Here is a 17,394-nt window from a genome sequence, read left to right on the forward strand (position 1 = left end):
CTTTTATCTATTTGTTTCTAATCCACTTTTCATAATATTACATTGTGCAAGTTGGATGAAACCTATTTTATTGCAATAGAAGCGCCTCGAAGGTTGCTATCTCGTTAATATATGTTTGGGACTTGTAGGACTTTATAATTGAATGCTAAAAAATTGAGTTTACCACAAATAAAAACTGTTCTTAAATTAAAAAGTTTAATGCAATCTTAACATTGCTAAATCACGTTAGGAAAGATGTTTTCTGTAAATAACCAATAATTTAAAAAGATTGATAAATTGTTGTAAATTTTATTTAAATAGTAAGACCAAGAATTGATGGCTTAAAAAATAGTGAGAAAAGCAGATTCTAGTTATATCGTAAAAGATTTTCAGTTAATGTAATAATTCAAGTTCTGTTAATCTTGAATTTTGGTTGAATGAAAGATTTTTCTTTGGATTATCTAAAAAAGGACTAAAAATAAAATAGATAGTTCAACTTTAGAGAGCATTTAAGAATAAATTAGTAATTTTTGTTAAAATTGTTCTACGCTATTGAATGTTACGAGAGTGAGTTTGATTTGATTCCGCTTGAGATTTAGTGAATGGACCAATGGTTAGAACGATCTTTATGGAGCATAAAATATGCTAGAACGGAACCATGTCTAAGTGAGAAATGTTCGAAAAGGAGTTGTGAGTGTAAAGCTGACTTGAAGTTCATGGTAAGTAGGGATTGGATGGTGATTTTTGTTATCTTGAGGAGGACAGTATAGTAAGTGCTGGAATTTCTCGGCGGCAGAATAGATCTAGGCGGTCGATGGTTCCAGCAGCGGCGCGCGCGTTAGTGGCCCACCTCGCGACGGTAAGTGGCTGGGCGCGCAGCCCCAAGATGCTCTGCGCAGTCTGCGGGCGGAGCGACGTACCGCCACCCCCGCGAGCACCGAGGGAGTGGGGCGCCGCGGCTTAGGCGCGTGAGTCAGTTTCCGACGAGACGTCGCGCGTCGAGCAGCAGCCCGAAAGTTCGCGCTGCGCACCTCGACCACGAGGTGCCCACGTGAGCGCCGCCGAGTTCGCTCTCGAAAGTTGCATTTTTTCTCGATCGCGCATAGCGTAAGACTTCTTAGTGAGCCGATCTGCCGAGAATAATCGAGGCTATCACCGTCTAACCGGAAGAATTACTGACCGTTATTTGTTGTTTCTCGTTCGGTCGTACTTTTCAATATGTTGGTCGAAGACAGTGTGACTGAGCAATTCTCATGGATTTGATAGATGTCAAAGGTGTGTAGAAGCAATAAAAGTCTTCAGAATTTCCTTGAAGTTTGGGATTTCTCAGCCAATTAGTAAGTGTGCCAGGAAGAAATAATTGTATCGTCGGCGACAGTTCACGATTGCAGACGACGGATAATTGAACGTAATTAGAGCTTACCGAGGTATGTGAAATCTCATCTAATATGAAACGAGCCACTAACAATATCGATCGAGACGTTGAAAAAGAAATAATTACACAATTGGAAATCGAATAAGTATCAATGAACGACACATGCATTAGTTGAATGATTGGTGATATTAAAAATTAACGAGGGCTCGAGCGTTATTCTGCACGCTAATGTACTATCCTCCAAATATCAACGGGCGAGCGAACGCGCGCTGAAATCAATACACGCACGTGAGCTTTAAATAATCAAACAAATCGAATCGGCACGCTCGAATAAACCCTCAAAATCGTGCTATCTTTTTAATTGAATTTTGCAGCAAGGCTTTTATAACCAGCGTTAGCTGCGTCTCTGATTTTTCCCGTTTTTATGCCCTTTGCGTGCGCCTCAGGACGGTCATATCAAAGTTTTCGCACGCGCGACTGCGAAAAATATATATATTTAGCAATGACCGCGTAATTGTAATCATAAGCTAGGTTTACCAACAACCAAACTTTTGCCGACGCGTGTTTCCATGACAAATCTTCTCTCAACGAGATAACATCGTTGAAAGCTTCGAGCTCAGCGAACGTTAGAAGGAAGAAGAGAATTAAGCCGAATAGCTAATGAAATGAAAGATGTACATTATGATTTGCTTCTACAATTATGCAACATTTTCTATTTTCACATTTTACCACTTCTCACTTCCATTCTAACTTAATAAATAAAAGTACTTTACGAAAATTAATTTCTAAACTACATAGATACTTTTAAACAAAATATTTTATATTTGATTGAGCAAAGTTTCGAGAATTTATTTGATTCTTATTTTTAAGCTGGTAACACAATTAATAACGTATTTACATGATACAAATATTATATCTACCTATCGCAAAAATATACTTAACATCACTTGTCAAAGTTATATAGTTAGACAACAAAAAGACAAAGTCATTAGAGTTTTTCCCATGCCTTTGTGTGTGTTTCTTATTTAAGCATTTGTACAAATATGTACATGTATCTGAAGGTGTATATTTCAGTTCTGAATCTATACGAATAAGACAAAATAACTATAAAAAAATTTTTTTTAAGACAAAAACAATCAAAAGGAAACTACTAAATAGCTCCACTTCCCAAGTGTCAAATTTAATAAGTTGAATCGTCTGGATGTCTAACTCGCTAAACAATATAGCATATTGTGAATTCCGAGAGTATATTTATAAGTAAGAATTTGGAAGATATAAATTATTTTCTCACGAATCAGAGATCGCATTGAAAGATATTTTAGCAAACTGGTGTTCAAGCGAGATTATAGATATCGCAGGTTTGATATTTTCTTGTATTTACAATTGTTGAGAGTATTATTTATGATATCACAATATTTTTGTAACAATTCTTAAGCTTTATCGTATCTAATTGCCGGTAAATATTGTTCTTCATATTCGAAATGCGCAACACTTTTTATCAGAAAATTCGTATCTATATTTTTTTCCCTGTCTAATGTGTACAGTTTATTTGAATAACTTTATAATTATTGTGTAATAGGACTAGTTTATAGGAAAGATTTTTAATACTGAAGTATAATTATTTGTCTAGTATCGTCATTGAATGTTTGAGATATGTTTGTATTCTTGATGCTATTGTTATTAATGAAAAAAGAGTCTATGAATGATGTTATCGCTCATAAATTTTATCGGGTAACCATTATTCTGCTACAGTGATTTGACTATTTTTTAATTTTGATATTGAAACCGTTCGGATTGATTACTTAATCCACCAAACTATAGCTTAATTATAGCTTACTTATAGCTATTTTTATTTCTTTGGTGGTGTGACTTATAATGTGAGTTTTATTTAATTTTTTTTTTTTTTTTTGATAAAAATATTTTTTCTCAATTTCTTCTCATTCATGTAGGTTCATAACTGAAATATCATAGAAATGAAAGATTCATATTTAAACAGTGAATTCAATTTATGAATAATAACATGAATCAGCAGGAATAGAAATATGCTGTAAATATGTCGTTTTAAAAAAATAAGAGGTTACGTTACGTTTATGGTATTGAAGTTAATATTGTCGTCTTAAAATTTCGTTCGAAAAGAGAAAATGTATAAAATAAAATAGAACGAAACACATTTTTAGTTTTTATACATCGTAAAGTGAGAGGTATGCGGACATCGGAAACTAATTATTATAATATTAAGCCCATTAAACTTGTGCAATGTTCATGGCTGTCTTCAACATAACTACTCAAAAACACACAATAGCTAATGTATTATATTAATATTATTATTATAATATTATAAAACTACGCACGAAATCACTACTATTGAGTATGTAAGGTTTATTATTGTAAGATATAACATCATAGTACATTTTATCAATCATAGATGTAATTAATCATTTGGAGAATTTTTTAGATACATCTTCAAATCATTGAAAGTTCATCGATTTTTATGAAAACATGAGTATAAATTCTATTTTATTCATCAGTGAATATCGATGGATGTAATGTATTTTGAACATCATTTTTTATTCATGCGTAATACGTATACATACTACTATTAGAATCTCAGCTTATCTCTCATACTAGACTTCATTAAAGTTATTAAATCTTTATTGAAGTTTATTCAATCATGCTAAATTTACTTTCAATACTATTGTGATTAAAAATTTCTTACCAAACTACTTTTCGTTATAACATGGAACATCTTTTATAGTAAGTGACTTGAGCATTATTTGTAGACCAATGTTTTTACAGAAAATAGTTTCCGCATAAATTTTCAAATATTATGGCATTTTTCAAGTTTATGCAAATTATTTTTTCTTTAAAAATGTTACTCGAATATTTTTCAAACATGGCAGCTTATCAATACATATATGTAATATAATGTGACGAAAATAAATGACATTTGTATTACTTTTAAAACTCTATTTCCTTAACTTGCTTTATTGGATTGAAAAAGGAATTTTATAGAGCTTAAAAATATGATTCTTGATAATTATTCTGGCATTAAAAAGTAATTTTTTATCGATTCAATTATAATATAATAATGCTATTTGCATTGTATACGTACGTTATGTATTCACAGATTGAGGTTCTTTTGGAAATGCATTTATTAATTTTCACCATTTTAATTTTCATCTTAAAGTAAAATATTTGATTGAATCAGCCAATTTTTTACATGACCGTAACGATTAATTCAAATATATATATATATATATATATATATATATATATATATATATATATACATATGAGAGATTCCACAGAAATTTACCATAACTTGGCACCATCTGAGAATATTAGAAATTAGGCCCATCGCAACGAATGCTCGTGAAATTTTCTCTCCTAAACATTCGAAACGTAATCGAAAAAGAATATAATTTTATATGATATTTTGTTATTTATAAACAAGCTAACAGATACAATGTTAATCTGAATATAAATTGAAATTTCACATCAACAAATATATCAGCACACAAATAAAATTCTATACAGGTCAACATTCCTATTTGAAATGTTGACCAGCGCAATATCTTAAAAATGACCGCAGATTATAAAGCTCTTAAAGAATACCGGGTGGGCACGTCTATTTAACATTTGCGCAGTTTCACACCTTTATCATATAATTCCTAGCAGAAAATAAATAAAAATACGATTGTCACGGACGATTACTAGAAAACCGGAGATAACCAGAACATTTTCATATTACGTACAGCAATGAACTCGTAAAGTTAAGAGCTTGCACACAGTTTGAACATTCGAAAAAATAGAACTAAATTAGTTCATGAAATTCCTGATATAATGCATTTATGAATTTATTACGTGTATAAAACTATGCACAGATAGAAAACTCTCTTGCTGACATTTTAAGCCTTTTGCACCAGACGGTTCGGAACGGACCAGTTAAATTTCGATTTTTAAGACATAATACTACAGAAACCGTGTAAGTGTTAAAAAAAAATACAAAAAATCCAATTGACTTGTCAAAAATGGAATTTGATTTTAGATATAATCTTACGTCAATAAAAACATTGTATTTAAAATTGTGTTTAAAATTTAAAATTTAAAATTTTAAACGTTTTTTTAAAATAAATTTTAAAATAAATTCATTTTTAAAATAAATTTATAATTCAAATACGAGATGCATTGAAGAATTGCAATTTAATTTTTTTTAATACTTGTTACATTTAGCTGTCATAAGGAAAATCTAAAAATTATATAGCTAAATTATTGTTTAAAGCCGTAGTATTGTTTCTTCTGTAACGGTACTTATGTTTTTCTAACTGAACTACGTGAATTAATGTATTAACTTTAAGTCATCATGTAAAATAATCATTGTTGATTTATAAAAGCTGTCTTAACTAGAGCTCGAGAAAAAAGCTCGAGTTTTTAGGTTTCCGAAGTATCTAGTTACTCTATATACTAAATCTCCAAATCTTTTCAGCTGTCCAAGTTTCATAACAGTTTGAATAGTTTTCCCTTACAAATCTATTCTAACTTATGATTACTATTGAGATTTTTCAACTTCCTAATTAAATAACATTTGTAAAATACATTGTTAATTTCTGCAAATTTAGTAGACTAAAGTAAAAATTTTGTACATCTATTTTGATACAGTTTTGGATGAGATCGAAATTTTAAGCTGAATTGAATCTTACGCAAGCCGCTCGAGTATTTGCGAATGTTTCAATGATTGGTAATGAAACGCCATCCCCTACATCTCTACATATGATATTGTTTTTATGATATTGCATCATCATGACTTTGCTGCAAAAGGAATGAATGCAGCGCAACTTGCAATAAAAGAGTAAAGAGTGAAAATGTAATAGGGAGAAATGTTCAAATTAGATTACCGCTAGATAGCTCTTAGCAGTGGAAACGGAATCGAACGTCGAAAAAAAGAATCTCACAAAACAGATCGAGGAATGGCGAATGAGGGTTTGGTGAACAAAGAGAGAGAGAGAGAGAGAGAGAGAAAGAGTCGGAGGGGCGCTAAAATGAAAAAGCGAGCGAGACGAAGAAAAGTTCGGAATGCGACTATTCGGCAGGCGGAGGAGCAGTGCTCGAAGGCTGGAACGAGCGCGGGCGCGAGCGAGCGAACGGCGAATCGTTTCAAACTGGCGCCCACTTGGCATTCCTGATTTCAGTTTGGAGCAAGCTTCTCCTGTTTATTTCATTTTGCCGAGCGCATCTTTGACCCCTCCCTCCTGTGTTTGCTTGTTTTGCCATTGTCTCTGCACTATCTCTCGTTTTCGTGTTTTTGCAAAAGAAAAAACAAAAGAGACCAAGTGTTGCGAGTGAATTATTCGGTCGCTAGAAGCCTGGGCGGCTGCGACTTCTTGCCTTGCTTGGCTCCATTTGTCACTCGGTCTTTTTACAGACTGCCTGCTCTGTATCTCTTGGCATCTTTCGCCTCGCGTACCAATAATACCTTTTGCCCGTGGCAGGGCTCTACCACTGTGATGTCATGATACACTGTACAGCAATTTGTCATTCATTTTGTGCTTCCGTACGGCGCAGCTCTCTGCAAGCGAGGATATCAGTGATGTCTATCAGCGTGGCGAACATTAGAACCGAATATGTATCAGGCACGAAGTAGGCTACGGCATAACCACGTACAAAGTGTCCGAAAAAAACGAACCAGGCTGCATCTGCTGCGAGGATCTTTACCTGTGGTAGATGCGCATCGAGGGCTGTGCGTAATGGCCGCGATTTGGCCTGTTTTGCATGCCTGCACAGCAGCGAGCCCAAGCCAGAGCTAAGCCCAAAGAACCTTAGCTGGTGTATCGCTTAGCACGCGATCTTCTCGTAATTTTCCAGCCGACTCCACGCGATCGCTATGTGCACCTGTCTGCACTACAGTTGTTAGATTCGCCCTCGAGCTTGCTTGCAGTTCGCCGGGCTTTTGCAACATTACCACTTTTCTTTTATCGCCTTGAAAGCAAGCTTTTTCAGTTTTCCTTCGGGCGCATTAATTGATGTGCTGCTGTTTATTGTTATTTATTTTTAGACAAGCACGTCGAGCGAATCTCTTTCTGGCTTATTACTCTTCGACTCTTCATTCATGAAGAAATTAAAGCAATAGTTTTTATACTTATAACTGACGCAGTAAAACTCTACCTAGCCTACAATCTCGTTTGTCTTCTAGTAAAAATATTAAAGGTTCTTTAGTTTTTGTTTCAGTTTCAGCGAGATTCACTCAAACTGCACTTTTAGATAATTATAAAATATACTTAAAATAAATCAAAATTGCATTTGTATGGGAAAATTGACGAAAGCCTTCACTGGGCACATTAATATAATGCTTATACATTTCATACTGTGAAAATTCTTAATTTGCTCTTTCGATTGGTTATAAATAATATACAATAACCATGTGTCGGTATGAGAATTAATCAGAAGTACTATGAAATTGGTAGTGCTATTAACAAAATATATTAGTGAAACTTTATATATATATAATGATGAATAACTAGATATTTAGTATATTTTTAATAATTGAACAATGAACTGTGTAGGACGTTTCCGAAATTTGCAACATTACATAAAAAAATTGCAAAGAGCATATACAGATTTTCATTTTCCATTTATTGATGTACAGCTTTTGTATATCTTATTAAATGCATAGTTATTTGTTTACTTAAACTAAATAAAAAAAACTACAGTTACGCATTTTTTATTTCGTTAGTATACACTAAACAGAGTGGAAAACAAAGAGATCAAAAGAAGTTGTTAACAGAAAATAAGGTATAGTAGCAAAGCGATAGAGCCTCGGTATAAAACAAAAGTTGAAATAACAAGCCGTGGGAATCAACGGTACCAATAGCGAAAAAAGCGTATACAAAAGTTTACAAAAATAGCGAGTTCGTATAGGTAAACAAACAGGTGAATGTAAAGCAAACAATCTAATATAGGCTCAACAACTCCGTTGGAAATCGTCGAACAAGATCCATTATACGAGCAGATACGGTTTCGCCGCAAAACCGAGGGAACCTAGGCAGGAAACGTGGAAGGACAAAATTTGAAAGAGCAATGGAGCGCTGTTAAAACGAAAAAAGTCGAGCATTAAAAAAGGAAGAAACGGATAGGATCGCGAGGGAAAAAATTACGTAAATTAGTGTCGATCGTGCGGCGCGGGTGGTAGTTTAGGGAGGGGGTTGACGGGGGCGTTCGGACTGAGGGATGACATGGGCGGACTGCAAAATCGTGGCTTTTAGGCCAGTGTGTAGTACAAAAGAGAGAGAGGGAGAGAGAGAGAGAGAGCTGTGGGACGACTGCGTGTGATTGATGAGGCAGTGATAGCGACGGGGCTGCACTCGACACCTCACCACCGCCAGGCTAAACAATGCATATTCATCGCTGTACCGGCTGAGAGAGAGAGAAGGATGTGGCGTCGTTGCACGTGGGACCGCGCTGTCTATAAATAATGCCTGTTTAATATATAAATATACATTAGCACAAGAGCGCTAACGAACGGGTGACCAACAGTATCGACCAACAGCCGAACTTTCAAATGCCTTTATTTTTTTATTTATGTTTTTTTTATTTGCTCATCCGGTATACTGCATGTAAAATTTATATAGGTTAAAAAAGACAACTTGTAAATAAAATGGCTTTTCACAGTCAGTAGAACATGAATTCCTTAAGCTCCCGAATCACACGACGAGAAGGAAAGATTATTGAAATAATAAACACAGTATTTCTTTTGGCCACAATACATTATTTTCAATAGTTAAAACTTCTTAAAACTAAATACATTCATACGTGATCACAACTACATTCATACAATATTCACATTAACATATCTGCATTCACACACTATTCACACATATTTACGTATCCGCATTTCAATTGCCAATAAATTTAATTCTTTTTCTTTGGCGTAGAGTGATGATGGTAAATTTATGATAGATTTACTATCATAATTCGTTAGAATAATTAATACAATGTAATTGAGCTCAATTCGATTAATGCTTACGTTTGTCAACAAAGTCCGCTGGTATTCGTAATACCGTTGTTATTTATTGTATCACTAACAAATTCTATGACGTAGTGAATGTTGAGGATTCCTTGAGATCAACGAATTCAAAAGCCTCGACGAAACTAGATACATAACCACCGATGTCAGTCATTGATGATTTGTTCCGTGGCGATGATTTCCAGTCTCGTTAGATCACAGGGGTGGCAATTTCGGCGTTGACCTTGCCTTGCATCCCGCTTCGGAGACGGCAGCAAGCGCGACGATATGCAGTCACGCTGGCGGGACGGCAGTTCGAACAAAAGCGAGCGAGCTATGATGTTCGTTAATTTTATTTAACTCTCGCTCATGCGCAGTGATCCGCAACGAATCTACACACGCACACACACAAATGTGAAAAGGCGCGAGGTTCAAATCGACTCGTTACATTCCTCCCCTGGACTTATGAGGGTTGAGAAGAAGTCCATATAGGCTTGGGTAGACTGACATTCATGATCTGCTTTAGTCAGTATTAAGCGTCGTCTTCCTCAATTCCATGATTCACACATTTCAAATTAAATATAAATTTAGATCATCAATTCTACAATACATACATTTCATTCTCAAATTAAAGTCATTTTCCATATATGATTTTTTAGATATTCTATGTACATCTTTACAAATAATTCATAAGTATTCGTGGTTTTCGGTTTAGCACATCGTCAAAACAATTATCCTATCTTAAATGTACTCATTCATTCTCCTCACTCATTCCATACCTTAAATCTATCTATACATGTTTTGAAGTTTACATTTTGAATAATCACTAAGATTTTATTTACATGTTTGAAAATTATATTTCGTCATCATTTGGATCTAAAAAGGTTACGAATCGGATCTATTTTTATACTTTCTCAAGTTAGCGCGATTGTAAGTACCAATAATCGCACTGGAATCTTCAGACTCAGTTATTTCGAATGCATTTTCACTGATTATTTTAGAAATACGATACGGTCCTTCGAATATATCGAAAAACTTCTGCGTGACCTTGTCTAACGCTTTTGATAAATGTCTTACACGTAACATCACTAAGTCACCTATATTAAGTTTTACTTTAGATATTATTTTTTGTTTTTCACAACGTTTTTTGAAACTTTTTTGAATATTCTCTCTAGCAAGAGTTATAATTATTTTATGATCAATTCTCGGTTGCATTGGAAACTTAACCAATTTTTGTATTTCATCTTGTATCGATTTTCCAAAATGTAATTCGTTTGGCGCGAAACCTGTAGTAAAGTGAGTAGTTACATTTAGAAGGTTTTCAATAGTATTTATATGATTCACCCAAGTAGTATGCTTCGTCTTACACAAGGTCCTAAACATTCTACCCAATTCACGCATAACTCTCTCAGTGGGATTAGATTGTGGATGCCTTACACTACTAAACAGGACTTTGACACCTATGTTTTCTAGCGAATCTCTCCATTTATGTGAGGTGAACTGAGTACCATTGTCGCTTAATATTCTCTCGAACTTTCCGCATTCTGGAATGTATTTATTCAAGATTTTATCGAGTGAACTTATTGTGGTAGCTTTTCTCAATGGGTATAAACGTACCAATTTTGAAAACACGTTTAAGACGACAAATACATACTCCATTCCTCCCCTGGCGCGAGGGAGGGGTCCATAATAATCGACTGTGACCAAATCTGAAGGTGAATTTGATGCAACCTGATTATATGGTCCCTCCATCGCGACTGATAAATACTTAACCCTCTGACACAAATCACATGTTAATACAAACTTTTTTATTTGCTTATGCATGAATTTCCAGTAATAAAATCGCTTGATATAAGTTAAGGTTTTAAAAACACCCGGATGGGCTAATTTGTTATGAACGTAGTTTATTATTTTATTTGTTAATGTAATTGGAATAACAATACGATAATAATGACTTTTATTTTCGCGGTGAAATAAGGTTTGTTGATATATTTCAAAGTTTTCTGTTTGTTTTTTGTTATTGTTGGCAAGAAGTTTATTCGTGATTGATGTACAATAACTGTCCTGTGATTGCAATTGATTTAAGTTCTTTAACATATGCTTTAAAGACGGTTTTTCCTCATTTACTGCCATAATTACCAAAGGAGAAACTTCATTAATTTGAGAAGGAAAAATAAATGTATTGAGTAAACCAATCATTAATTTTTTATCCGTTTCTCTATGAAATCTTCCCATAGGATTACGACTGAAAAAATCAGCAACTACATTGTCCGTACCCTTACAATAAGATATATCATAACAATATTGTTGCAATAACAGGGACCATCTAATTAAGCGCGAATTATGGTAAACGGTGTTTTGTAAAAATGTCAGACCTTTATGATCAGTTATTATTTCGAACTTGACACCTATCAAATAATACCGAAACTTTGTAACACAATATATAATAGCTAGTAATTCTATTTCGGTAGTAGTATATCGAGTTTCTTCAGATGTTAAGCATCTACTCGCTACCGAAATTATACATTGATTTTCTTCTTGGTCAATCTGATATAATGTGCCGCCTATACCAATCAAGCTACCATCACACTGCAACTTAAATGGGCTATTAGGTATGATGTGACTCAAGCAAACTGCACGAGCGAAATTTTGTTTTAAGGCCTCAAAATTTCTCTCATGCTCATTTGTCCAATGCCAAACCGCATCCCCAGCCAACAAATCTCGAAATGGCGAAATGTAATCACTATGTCGCATAACAAACCTGCGGTAGTAATTACATACACCTAAAAATTGCTGTAAATGTGCTTGATTTTTTGGATGTTCAAACTTAATTATTTCATCAATTCTCTTCGGGTCTGGCTCTATGCCTTTATTCGACAAAATATATCCAAGAAATAAGATTTTATTTTTGAAAAATTCTGATTTTGAAATTTTTATTGTGAAATTATTTTGCAATAGTTTTTGAAAAATTATTTGTAACAACTGAATATGACGTTCAAAAGTGTTAGACGCAATAGCAGTATCATCTACATAGGTTATCAAATTTTTCTCTATATTAGAAAGTTGTAGAGGTATTTTCTTTTCTATTTTTTCTTCGTTATTTTCTTCAACTAAAAATTTAAAATTAATTGGAAGAGAGGTTTGAAGTGAGATGGCAAAAGCTCTAATGAGCGCGCTGCCAGCTGTTTTGATGCCAAAAGGCACGCGAATCCATTGATATGGTTTTGAGTCAAATTTAAATGCGGTTAAAGGTCTTGACTCTTTGTGTAATTTTACCTGCCAGTAACTATTTCGTAAATCTATTTTTGAAAAATGTTTGCATTCATAAAACTTTTGCATTATTTCTGCTATAACAGGGGGGGATTCCAAATCATCTTCAATGTTATCATTTATTTGTCTTGCATCCAAACAAACCCTTAATGAATCATCTTCCTTAACCACTATACGTAAAGGACTACAGTAAGGACTAATTGAAGGTTCTATTATACCTGCTTCTAACATTTCATTAATGACCCTACGTACCGGTTCCTGTAAGGCTGATGGTACGGGATACGAGCGATTAATTTTTGGATTATTATTTTTCAATACCAATTTATGCTCATAACCCAGTGCACATCCCGTTTTATTCTCAAACAATTTTTTATATTTAATTAAAAGATCATGAAAAATTTGTTTCTCCCCGTCACTTAGATTTTCAGTTGAAAACGCAATTGAGTAAAGTTGATCATCAAGACTTTTTTCATTTTCTTTTTCTTTATGCATTACTCTTGTATTCATGTTATTCATATATATGCGATTAATATTAACACAATTATTATAAGTATCTAATAACTCAATATCTAGATCCATAAGATCATCGTAAACATCAGACAAATTGTCAATATATTCTATATTATTTTTCCTAATAATATTTTCCGTTGGATTTTGATTAATTTCACAATTGTTCATATTTATACCATTATTTTTATTTCTCTCAACGGTTCTTAAATCCTGATAATCATTCAGTTCATTATTTTGCGTTTCGCATATATTATCAATTTTAATATTTTCATTTTTAATTATATGAATACAAGTTACTTTTTCTTTATTTCTTATTATTAATCTTTCTAAATCTCCTCTCTCAAACAAAACCAAATGAGTAGGGATCACTTCATCTTTCAATCTCAATTGAGTCTTCCAATAATCTATGATCATACCAAATTTCAAGTTGAAATCATTTCCCAGAATTATATCTGTCGACAAAAAGGGCACCACTAAGAAATAAAACGACAATATTTTTGTATTAATTTTTAAATCTAATGCTACTTGTCTTTTAACTGTTGTAGATTTTTTTCCTATAGCTGTTGATACTATTACGTTTGCTACTGGTAATTCTAATATGCGTATTGTATTTTTTATTTTGTTATAAAAGTTTTCTGATATTGCTGTTATTTGACTACCACTATCCACAAGACTCCACACCTTATATTTGTCAACTTCAAGTAAAACTCTGGGGGATGAAGGTATTTTATTTATTTCTGACTGTGTGTGACTCTCACTATTTATTACGTCATGAGATAAATCTCTAATTACGTCATAATATTGACGCACTGATGAGCCATAATTCAATGCGTCATTTTTCAGTTTAAATTATTAAAGTTTGAATTGTTTTGTTGGCTATCATCAATAATTGTACCATTTGAATGAGACCTATTATTTATGTTTGGAGGTGGAATCGTTAAATCAGGCAATTGAAATTTGTTTTGACTAAAATTTTGAGAAGGTTTATTATTTGAATAACGTCTACTGTTATGATATCGTTGGGGATTATAATTATTTCGTACTCTATTAAATCTACCTCGACCTCTATTAGTATAAGTATTTATTTGCCCGATTTGAGCTTGTGTATTGTTATGATTACTATGTGAATTGTATTTATTTTCAAAATTTCTTTTATTTTCTGCGAATAGAAGATCTAAATTTGTTAAAGTTTTAACAATCAAATCACTCTGGTTACAATCTATTGAAGCCAACGCAAGTTTTGCTGATTTAGGTAACTGTTGAATAATTGAATAATTTTTTTCGTAAATTGACATAGTTGGTCTAATAAAATTTGCTTTTCTCAACTGTGAATAATAAAATGATTGTAAGTTCTCATGATTTTGAGGGCTAAATTTCCCTTGCAACCACCGATTCTTAGTTTTAACTTGTACTTCTACTGTGTAAAAATTTTCCATGAAGGCAACTTTAAATTGATCATAATTCTCAAATGGATTTTGTAATTCCATCCATGCTCTAACTTTATTTTTAAGTAACATAGTAACCACGTGTAGCTTTCTCTCACATTGAATTTGTTTTAAACGGAAATATCTCTCCACTTCATCTAAAAATTCCAGAGGATTTGCACTATTTTCATCAGAAAATGACGGGACCGTTATATCAATTTGATTTACTTGTACGTTTCCGATCAATGATAGAAAGTCATTTACGAAATTTCGCTGTACGGCAACCGACTCTACCTGGATATTATTTTGTTGAGGTTGAACACTTTCTTGAACTTGGCGTAGTTGTTCTCTTGATTGTTGTAATTCTTCCTGAAGTTTGTTGCCATTATTCGTTTGCTCATTCAATTGTTGAGTGAGTCGCCATATTTCAGCTTCTTGCCTCTCTAGATCCGCCTGATGACGTCTCGCCTCATTTCTCGGATCGTCAGGAATGACATTCATGTTGTTGTTTCGTGACCTCGTACTCGTACCAAACAAATTAGTAACGATTTTGTGTGATGTTCTTCCTGATCTCGTCACGTAAGTCGAGGACTCATTGGAATTAGCCATGCATTTTTTAATTTAGGAGTTAGGTTACCGCGTGGTCGGGCGCCAATGTAAAATTTATATAGGTTAAAAAAGACAACTTGTAAATAAAATGGCTTTTCACAGTCAGTAGAACATGAATTCCTTAAGCTCCCGAATCACACGACGAGAAGGAAAGATTATTGAAATAATAAACACAGTATTTCTTTTGGCCACAATACATTATTTTCAATAGTTAAAACTTCTTAAAACTAAATACATTCATACGTGATCACAACTACATTCATACAATATTCACATTAACATATCTGCATTCACACACTATTCACACATATTTACGTATCCGCATTTCAATTGCCAATAAATTTAATTCTTTTTCTTTGGCGTAGAGTGATGATGGTAAATTTATGATAGATTTACTATCATAATTCGTTAGAATAATTAATACAATGTAATTGAGCTCAATTCGATTAATGCTTACGTTTGTCAACAAAGTCCGCTGGTATTCGTAATACCGTTGTTATTTATTGTATCACTAACAAATTCTATGACGTAGTGAATGTTGAGGATTCCTTGAGATCAACGAATTCAAAAGCCTCGACGAAACTAGATACATAACCACCGATGTCAGTCATTGATGATTTGTTCCGTGGCGATGATTTCCAGTCTCGTTAGATCACAGGGGTGGCAATTTCGGCGTTGACCTTGCCTTGCATCCCGCTTCGGAGACGGCAGCAAGCGCGACGATATGCAGTCACGCTGGCGGGACGGCAGTTCGAACAAAAGCGAGCGAGCTATGATGTTCGTTAATTTTATTTAACTCTCGCTCATGCGCAGTGATCCGCAACGAATCTACACACGCACACACACAAATGTGAAAAGGCGCGAGGTTCAAATCGACTCGTTACATGCAATAAACGTAAACTGTTCAGTAGGATCAGATTCCATACCAGTGCGGATTGGTTGTACGTTCGTTTGATGGAGATGTTTTCTATTATTAACGGAACGTTCAAGTATTCCAATGTAATTTTCATAGATATTAACGCGAGAATCTCAGATAAGAGAATGAATAATTTATGACTATAACAATATTTATGTAGAATTCCGCAAATATTAAACGAAATACGATGAAAATAATGAATCGTAAAATCTCAAAGGCACGAAATACGAAGGACGGACTTTAATATATAATTATTGTAACAACTAGTAGAGGTTTATTCAAGTACAAATTGTTTTAAGCATCAAAACTGAAACAACTAATAGTTGCATCAGAGCCTTACTCGTAGAAACATTAGCTGCAGCCCCTAAATGGAAACAGCGAATAATGTAGTGGGTCATAATGAAACAGTCTACGTGTACTTCATTCTGTTAGCAGGTTGCACTATGACCCATTGGCCGGAGATGGGAACCATGCATCACTCGAGGCTCAACTATAACTCGCGCAATCAATATCGCGTCGCGAGGCAAAGTTTCGGGCAACGTTATCGCAGGCCGTTGTAGGAAGAAGGACAGAATGAAAAGAAAGAATTTGCCGCAAGCTGAAAATGAGCGCGCACGGAGGGCAAACACCGGAAGAGCGAGCTAAGAAGAATGTCGCGGAAGTAGAATAGAATAGTTGACTGTTGCTCGATTATTTGCCTTGGAAGTGAAGCGAAGGTAAAGAAGGAAGGAAGAAACTGTCGCTCAGTGGCGAGCTTTCGCGAGATTGCGAAAGAGAGAGCAGCGCTCTCTGGCATCTGAAGGTTGGCCCAGGGCCAGCCACAGCAAGTTGGCTTCTCTCTTACCTATTATTTCCCAGGAGGGCCGAGTTTAACGTCCAGAAAGAGGACGCGACGCCGGATCGCTCGAACGTTATAGCTCCGCGGATATGCCCTGAGCGCCATCGACGAACGCGCTCACTCTCTCTCTCTCTCTCTCTCTCTCTCTGTCGCGCCTGTTCTCCTCTCGTCGTTCACGACATAGATCGCGATCAGATGCTCCGAGCGCTGTAAGACGTGTGCTACTTTCTTTTGTCCCTCATGCCGCTTTTTCTTGCTTCTGTACAACCGCGCGCCTGCTATTGAAATCTTCAAGCCCACGGGTCTTCCCGTCATGCTGTCTCTCACATTGCAATTGTCTCTACGGTCAATCGCTTTGGTTTCTTTTCACTGACGCGCACTCGACAATATACAAATTAGATGTCCATTGGCTTTTATGTCATCTCTCTTTACTTTTCAATTACCATCCATTATTTCAGCTTTTATTCTCTACAA

At 34.5% G+C, this 17,394-nt stretch overlaps 1 protein-coding gene across 2 annotated transcripts in view; it reads left to right on the forward strand.

Moving 5' to 3' along the window:
* The first annotated feature begins 1,059 nt into the window (after positions 1-1,059).
* Positions 1,060-17,394, forward strand: part of LOC131673579 (lachesin) — a 100,655-nt gene continuing 84,320 nt past the window's right edge. For both annotated transcript variants that reach the window (XM_058951673.1, XM_058951674.1), the window contains exon 1: positions 1,060-1,406. The gene's annotated coding sequence lies outside the window, so the exon portion shown is untranslated. The remainder of the gene's footprint in view (positions 1,407-17,394) is intronic.

Source organism: Phymastichus coffea, unplaced genomic scaffold (genome assembly GCF_024137745.1).
Source record: "Phymastichus coffea isolate CEN01 unplaced genomic scaffold, Cenicafe_Pcof_1.1 PCOF00185, whole genome shotgun sequence".
NCBI classification, from domain to species: domain Eukaryota; kingdom Metazoa; phylum Arthropoda; class Insecta; order Hymenoptera; family Eulophidae; genus Phymastichus; species Phymastichus coffea.